Genomic DNA, 8,674 nt, shown 5'->3' with positions numbered 1-8,674 from the left:
TATATATATATATATATAAGTTCTACATTTATTTTATAGTGAGCCAAACAACTTGAAAGTATTTCAAGTACATTTTAATCATGGTACTTCGCAAATCTGTTACATTACATTTCATTTTTAGCAAACCAAACGACTCTTAAGCAGCTCGTGTTAGTATCGTTCACCGAGTAAACAAGTCGATCACGAACAAAATTTGTAAGCTTGAATTATAATTGAAGCGAACATAAAGTTTTTAAGCTTAAATTAAAAACGAATCGAACACGAACAACTCTTTGTTGAATCGTGTTCAGCTCATTTTAGCTCTACATAAGAAAATTATATATATTATTTATCTAATAATATATTTTTTATATATTTATATCCAAGTTTGAATCATCACAACTTGTGTAGTCACACGATTTTGTGTCTTTTATTACATAAAAATAGTGTAGGGTCGAGTCCATCACCTTACATTTTTTGCCTAGTTAATTAAAACAAACCAATTACTAGCCAAACACGATAACTCTCTTTAAGAATAATTTGGAACACGAGACAATTCAAACAGAACTTCGAACAAGCCGTCAAGCTTGGCTCATACATAGCCCTAATTACAGTAGCACTCTTCGGAGTATAGACTTAGGGAAATGAAATTAAAGCAGATAAATTAATGGTGAAATATATTTTTAACCAAATATTTTAAACTAGTTTATGAAAGAAGCTTAATTATTTACTTAAAAATTTCTCATAATTGAGTCATTTGTAACAACCTCTTTTAATTAGGCCATGAAAGGGAAACAACCCACTATGTTCAAAAAATTCCACTTTCTGTGTGGAAAGATGGCACCCATTCTTTTTAGCTCTATAAAGTATTATTGGACTCAAAGCTTAAGGTAAGTTCTTCTCTCCTATAACTCAATATATCTACCAGAAAGCTAACTTTACATCTATTTCTATGTACGTCCAGTTGTTGGATTCAAATAGAAATTACTGTCCATTGAAACTGTGCCACGTCCTGTGATTAACCTTTTAGATTACAAATTCAATTCACTTGGAGGATGCTTGGTTGAAAGATTATCAGGAGAATAATGCAAAATGAATGAAAATAACATGTGATTTCTTATTATACACAAAAAAAAAAAACATGTGATTTATTATTCTCTTAAGTATAAACAACACGTTTTTTTTTTCCTTTCTTTTTTTCTTGATCAAAATCATTCCTACACTCAACCATGCGTCATATCTGATACTCCGTCAACAAACTCTTTCAACAAACACAAATCTCGAGGTATGGTACAACTCTCGAGATAATATTTTGAACAAAAAATGTTCAACGTTTGATAAAAAAAAAGTTAATTAGAACTCTGATTTCAACAAACTTGTAGTCAAACCGACTGGCTTGACGAGACAGATCCAATGGTACTAAAATTGGTCCAATTGGAGTCAAATCAAGCTCAAAGCAAGTCATTAACCATATTTGGAAGCTTTTCAAGAATATTTGAAAGGTCAAATCAATGTTGGATCCGGCGAGTTCATAGTCAAATCAAGTGTTTCAATAAGTCAAATCCAACGAGCATAAAATCTCTCAATTCCAACATCATTAAAACACTCTTATGTCCATCAAATGTTGTAATCAAAGGAAGCTTCCGGACAGTCCTGTCAAAGTGATTCAAATTCCAGCATTTATAAATAGAGCTCCACCCCTCTCATGAGAAGGTGTGAGAGCTTAAGGCTTGGAAAAGGGCATAAAGCTTTGAGAAAGAACTGAAGTGCAGCATCACTCCTACCGTCATCAAACGTCGTCGACCGCCGGCAATGTTGGCGACCTTCGTCGACCACTGTCAACTACCACTCATGTGTTGTCGCCGATCAACATCGTTTGTCACCCGTTCCTTGCAACAAGTTTATCAGCACATCAACATTATAATTCAGAAGACTTTGTAACATTTTCTCGTCTGTGAGACAAAGGGTTTATATAATCATCAACTTATAATGGATTTTTATAGCTGGGTCATACCTCGTGGTTTCTTTCCTTTCTGGGTTTTTCATGTAAATACTTCTGGTGTCTCTACTAGTGAATATCAGAGTGTGTGTTGAATCTTCGTGCAGTGTCAAAACAAAAAAAAAATAAAAAATATTACTCTAACGCTGTGAATCTTCTAGCATGTTTCAATATCTATTTTGAATTTTTACAAAAAAAAATATGACAACACAAATCTCGAGGGAATAAAGTAGATATCACTAAGAATATATCAAAGGATTGCTTCGGGATGGTCGAAAGATGGTGATGTCAAGCATTGTTTCTTTCAAACTGAATCATGAGTTGATTGAAAGAAAGTTTACCCAAATGAAGGAATGTTTTGATCTAAAGGATAGCTGTGTATAGTCAACTCCATCTTATTTTCAAATAAATAAATAAATAAAAGTAAAAAACTCCCTCAATTGATTTTGGGATCGTTCACAAACATCGCCAATAATCGTCCCATAAAACATTTTCATAATCCTCTTTGAAGACCTCTTATCCAAAGGAGAGTTGCCCATCAAATTACGGTGACTCACACTTTACCTGTTGGTTTATTTCATCTTAGCGATAAAAATGCCTCTATAAGGGGTTTTCTTGAGAAGCACGACTGCAAACCTTTCAGTTGACCGAAGACCTTCCAGCTATTTGAACCATCATCAGACAACCGAATGATAATACCAGTGGATCACTAATGCCCCACCTCAAACTGTTATGAATATTAAATGATGTTGATAGCAATTACGAATATGATAGAATCCCAGAATTAGTTACAAATATATCAATGTGTAACGGTGCATTAAATATTTGTAACATTTCTATTAAAATAATAACAAATATGTAACTTAGGACTCACCACTTATAATCTATAAATAAGAGTGAAATTTCTTCAAAAGAATACTACTGAATACTTTCTAAAAAAATTATATTATTATGCATTCTGCTTTTATTTATCTCTTTATTCTTCTGATCTGTCCAACACTTAATTCTTTGAGTGTGATCTACAAAATATTTTTCGAATTCAACAAAATTAATTTTTCTTAAACTTAAACTAAGTATTATATATATATGATAACCACGCTCTTACAAATATTACATCTGAAAAAGTTAGATGTAAATGTCGCTTCTCATGACATAAATGTATGAAAATAACAAGAAAATTATAACTAAATAAATATATGATAATTATTTGAAACTAAACAATAAAAACATAGCATTTACATGCGTTTCTACCATTTCTATGCATTGACATATCTGACACAAACATATTACTTTCTACATTCATATCTTTCATATCACATAAAAAATATTTCCATTTTATTTAACCCCTCCCCACTGCCCCCCTTAAACTCGAATAAAATTTTTGGTTCATTTTGAACTCAAATACTTCATAATAATTATATTTTTAATTTAATAATTTTTTAATAATTATATAAATATTTTTATAAAAGTAGTAATTATGCCAATAAATTTAACTATAGAATATCTCTATATTAATAATAAAAATGTTAAGAACATATATTTAGATAAAAAATTAAATTTAAAATTATTAATTATATTAAAGTTAGCAAAATATTTTTTGTTTTTTCAAAAAAAAAAATTTTAAATTATAATTTAATTTAAGTTTGCTCCCTTCTTTTCAAATTCTGATTCTGCCATTAGACAAAGTGATATTTATGTAAAAAACTAAAAGATGTGGGGGGCACGTTGTCTTGTTACATTTTAGATTTGTAAATACTTGAGATCTTCCTAAAAAACACACATTTAGGGTTCGTTTGAAACATCTTATTTGGTGTGATGACGTTTTGAAAACACACTTGACCTGTTTCGGTAAACTGTGTTTTGGCAGCTTATGCGCTTTCAAAACTTCAAAAACAACGTTTTTATACCACACCTATGACAACTTTATGGCAGAGGCCTGACTTTTATATAAAAAATAAAAAATTGTAATAGTCACCGCACCTATCTTATCAGCAGATTATTTTTAATCAGTTTATTAACAAATTATTCAATAAGTCGCAGCTGCCCCAAACAGATCCTTAGTCTCATCAAGATGGCGAGATTTCAAACAAAGTAATAATTAAGTTCAAATTATTATAATTAATTCTTTCAACATCCAAATTATATGCTTTATGAAATAAAGAAGAAAGAGGTCCTGGTGCACGCGTACAGCAGTCAAAGAAGTTTCTGGCACGTGTGAGCAAGTGCCTAAAAGTAGAGTCGAACAAGCTTTTGACAGCATAAAAGCTCTTTATCTTGTGAAGAATGTGAGCTGGATTTATCACATGGTCTGCTGAAACGTCAAGGACGAGTTGATGGCAAATAGGAATGTTGGCGTGAGTGTGACATTGCTCAAGAGGTTTGTATGTGGAAGTCATTAATGCCTTTATAGATAGAAAAGGGTATTAGAATAAGCTCTTGGGAGTATTGGTTTTAAATTTAAAATTATGATGGTTTTTAATTATATGGCACTGAACATGTTGCTATTTACATATCTCGCACTCCAAAGTTTAATTTTTGACGAAATCGGCACTTCTGTTAACATTCGTCTCCAACATCTCCTCACGTTAGGGAGCATCCCAGCCGCACTTCACGCGTACAGACCGAATTCCCCTTTCTCCTCTCCTAGTACTCGAATCCCCTATACTCTCTCTAATGACTCCTCACACAACCGAATGCCCCAATTGATCCTCTCACGCAAGCTTCCACCGCAACAACATCCCAAACCACTAGTCTTCAACAATTCCTCCTACTCTGATAAGCCCCACATCCCCACGTCTCACTTCCACCTACAACTTTTCTTCTCAGCCTGAAACCTCTCATTTCCCGCAACCATATTGCCAGAGCAAGGTAATAGGACATTGAAGAAGATCATGGGAGGAGATGTTGGACGAGGAAGTTAAAGAAAATGTTGACTTCATAAAAATAAATTTTGGGATGTAAGATACGTCAATAACAATATTTTTGTTGTTATATATATGGCTAAGCCCCTTAAAATTACCATGGTAAGTGAATGAGCACATTCAATGAATAATTTAATATTCATTTGTATGAGACTTCTTGTATGTTTATTGACGTTTATGTTGAAATGGTCTAAAAAAAATTGAGAAGTTTGTTGTTATGAATGATCAAGTTTGAGCAATGAATTGGTTGCTCATATGTGTTTGTGATCCTGCTCTTGTTTGATTATTATATTGCTAGAAAACTAGTCGAAATGTTTGGCTAATGATGACTTAATTATTTATTTGATAACTTATTTTATATTGGTTTTTTTTTTAATTTTGACTTATATACTTTAGAGATTATGTGCATTAACAGAAGGGTTTGTACAATGAAAATATGTTATTATTAATATATAAAGTTCAGCAAGCAAACTGAATGATATATAATGAATTTAAACAATTTTAAATAGAATCTATAAATCTAATTATACTCGATAAAAACTTGATTATTACTCATATGATAAACTAAAAAATAATTTTGAGCGAGACTTTAAAAAGTAGGTTATGTACAAACTCAACTTGAACTTTATTTGATTCAACACAATTGATCATTAACAGTGCCATCGAAAATTAGATATGAGCACAATTTGTTCTGACTTTTATTTGGTATTTATTTAAAATTTAATGATTTTTTTTTAATAAGAAAAAAAAAAATACATACCGCTCAATTCGTACGTATTTATATATTTAACTTCTAAAATTAATTTTTATATACACACCAACACATCAATGCATGAAAAAATTAATGCATTTCACGATCTAAAAGTTTAATTATGAAATTGTGATATGATATGAAAGATTTGACTGGTATACAATTATAAAGTTTAGGTGTTAGTACGAATGTAGATGCCTCAAAAGGAATAGCAAATTGAAATAATTTCATCTAACATACCCTCAACCCTAAATCAAATTATAATTAATTCAATTTATCTTATAAATAATTTCTACTGAACTTTGGCTAAGTAGTTCATATATTCACTTTTTCCTTCTAGTCAATGAGTTCTTGTTTTTCCTTTGAGCATTAACTCATTATATTCTCTTTTAAAGATCGTGGCCTTCTTTTAATATATCAAGTTGTACGCTTTAATGGTGGAGATCGGCATGGATCTCACCACGCTATTGTGCAAGCAGAATGATGCGATCCACACAAACATCCATCCGAACATAGTATTTTCTCCTAAAGGTGACTAAGCAATGACATACCCTCAATTGTGCGATAGCCCGATTAACCCATTAGCTTGAGTTTAATAAATCAATTGAACAAACCCCAAAATAATGCAAATTATAATTTACAATTTTACATGATTTCCATCAAGTTTTTGCAGGCGAATTAAGCAAGCAAAATATTGGGAGGCTGACATTTAATCCAACAAAATGTGACTTTATGTTACATATTTAAGTAGCCACGTAGTTTTCTGAATAAGGTTATAATTGTATATATCATCTTCATCCAATGTATGTGGAATGGTCATTACAAGAAATACAATCATTACAAGAAATACTATATTACATACTAAATCATCAATAATCTTATTATTCATTGTTTCTTTAACGAAGAAACATTCAAAAAGTATAATCTTTTGGAAAAATAATTAAATATGTGAGACTATATATATAATTAAATATATATTATTTACTATTTTAATATTTATTCATTTTTAAAGTAATCCCATTAAGATGAAAGAGATAAAGTTTTTGGTATGAATAAATATGAAATAATTATGTGTATTTAATTTAATTCTATATTTCTAAATATATGATAAGCTAAAATAGGAATAAAAAAGACGAGACTTTTTTTATAAAATGCAATCTTAAAAAAAAAAAACATCCTTTCCAATAAGACAATAGAAAAGATGTGTATTTTTTGAAAATTATAAAATACGAATATGGTCCCACTCCAAATGTTAAGGAATTTTCTGGTTCTTATTCTTTCCGACATTCTATCATCAAAAGAGTACAGTTATTTTATTTTTCTTAAAAGAAAATCACATTTGATTAAAAGATTAAGAATATAAAATCTTTTTATTTGATGAATCAATGTTTGTTTTCATATTCATTTACTGGGGTCTTTATATACTAACCACCCAAAACATTAATATAACATATTAACCGTCCAAATTTTAAATATAACACACACATATATAAAGTATTTAGTTGGAGGGCTCATCTTTCTTTGGGGTTTCTTGGTGCAATAGCTTTGCAAAAGAGATGAAAACTAATTTGGTGGGCAACCTTTGCTATTATTTCATAAATTTATCAACTGCTTAGGATTTGGTATATATATATAAACCAAATTCTAAGCAGTAGATGTCATCTTATTTGGAGCTTTCAAAAAAATAAAAAAAAAATCCCTTTGAAAATGTTGATGAATTTATGGAATAATAGCAAAGCTTGCCCACCAAATTAGTTTTCATCTCTTTTGCAAAGCTATTGCACCAAGAAACCCCAAAGAAAGATGAGCCCTCCAACTAAATACTTTATTTGGGAAGTCATTTATAGAAAGGGGCTTTTACATATATACACACAATGACACAATTCTATACATCACATCAAAAATATCACCATCACTATTTTCTCAAAAATGATGCACATTTTCATGCATATATTAATGATAACAAAGTGTTATAAGTCTAATTATCAAATTTTAGGTATTAGATATATAAATACATAAGAATTAGTTGGTAAGTGTGTAATGCCGCCATTTTTCAAATGGTTTCCATAAAATAAATATTTAATTGACAATCATAACATTCTATGGGGTTTCTTGGTGCAAGAGATTTTTGCAAAAAGGAGGCAAACTAATTTGATAAGCAACCTTAGATATAATTCCATAAATTCATAAACATTTCAAAGAAAAAAAAAATTATATATTATTTTATTTTTTGGTTTAAAAGCTCCAAATAAGATGTCATCTACTACTTAAAGTTTGGCCAAAATCAATATGCATTCTTCTAGAAATTTTCAAAGTTTGCTCTTAGTCCTTTCATTTTTTCTTTTTTAGTCCTTTGACCTCCAATTTTTCACAATATTTTCCTTAATCATTTCGATTTTCCTCTTGAAAGTGTATTTAACATCTTGATTTATATATTTTTTGTTGAGAAATTAGGGCGAAGAAAAATTAGGAATCGACACAAATCTAGAAGAATACACAGAGATTTACGAGGTTCGGCAAAGATGCCAATATCCTCGGGAGCAGAGCGGCGACTTCCTTTTCAATATTCAGAAAAGAGTACAGAATATAAGATTCAGCTCACCTAGGATTACAGACATTACATATATATAACTCTATAGTACAATATGTAATTACTTAAATTACCCATGTACCAAACCGCGGGGTGTTGCCCCTGCACCCCCAACCCACATAATGAAACTCCCCTGATTGGACATATCATTCCGCTCCACTCCGCTTATGGTCTCCGCTCCGCTCTAACATCCTTCTCATTTATGGTATATGAGTCATTCCTAACATTTATTTATATAATTCACATCTGAAAATTTATACTTTAAATATATTAATATTAATAATATTTTTATGCAATTAAAAAATCAGAGTATTATATAAATAAAAATAAAAAATTTTAACTATTAAATTTTAGAACGCATAAAAATTTTATGCGTATGATGTGCATGTACGTCTAGAACATTCTAGATATTTATTTCCGCATTTGACAAAGTA

The sequence above is a fragment of the Phalaenopsis equestris genome, unplaced genomic scaffold (assembly GCF_001263595.1).
Source record: "Phalaenopsis equestris unplaced genomic scaffold, ASM126359v1 Scaffold000002, whole genome shotgun sequence".
In the NCBI taxonomy this organism is placed as follows: domain Eukaryota; kingdom Viridiplantae; phylum Streptophyta; class Magnoliopsida; order Asparagales; family Orchidaceae; genus Phalaenopsis; species Phalaenopsis equestris.
This window is presented reverse-complemented; position numbering follows the sequence as displayed.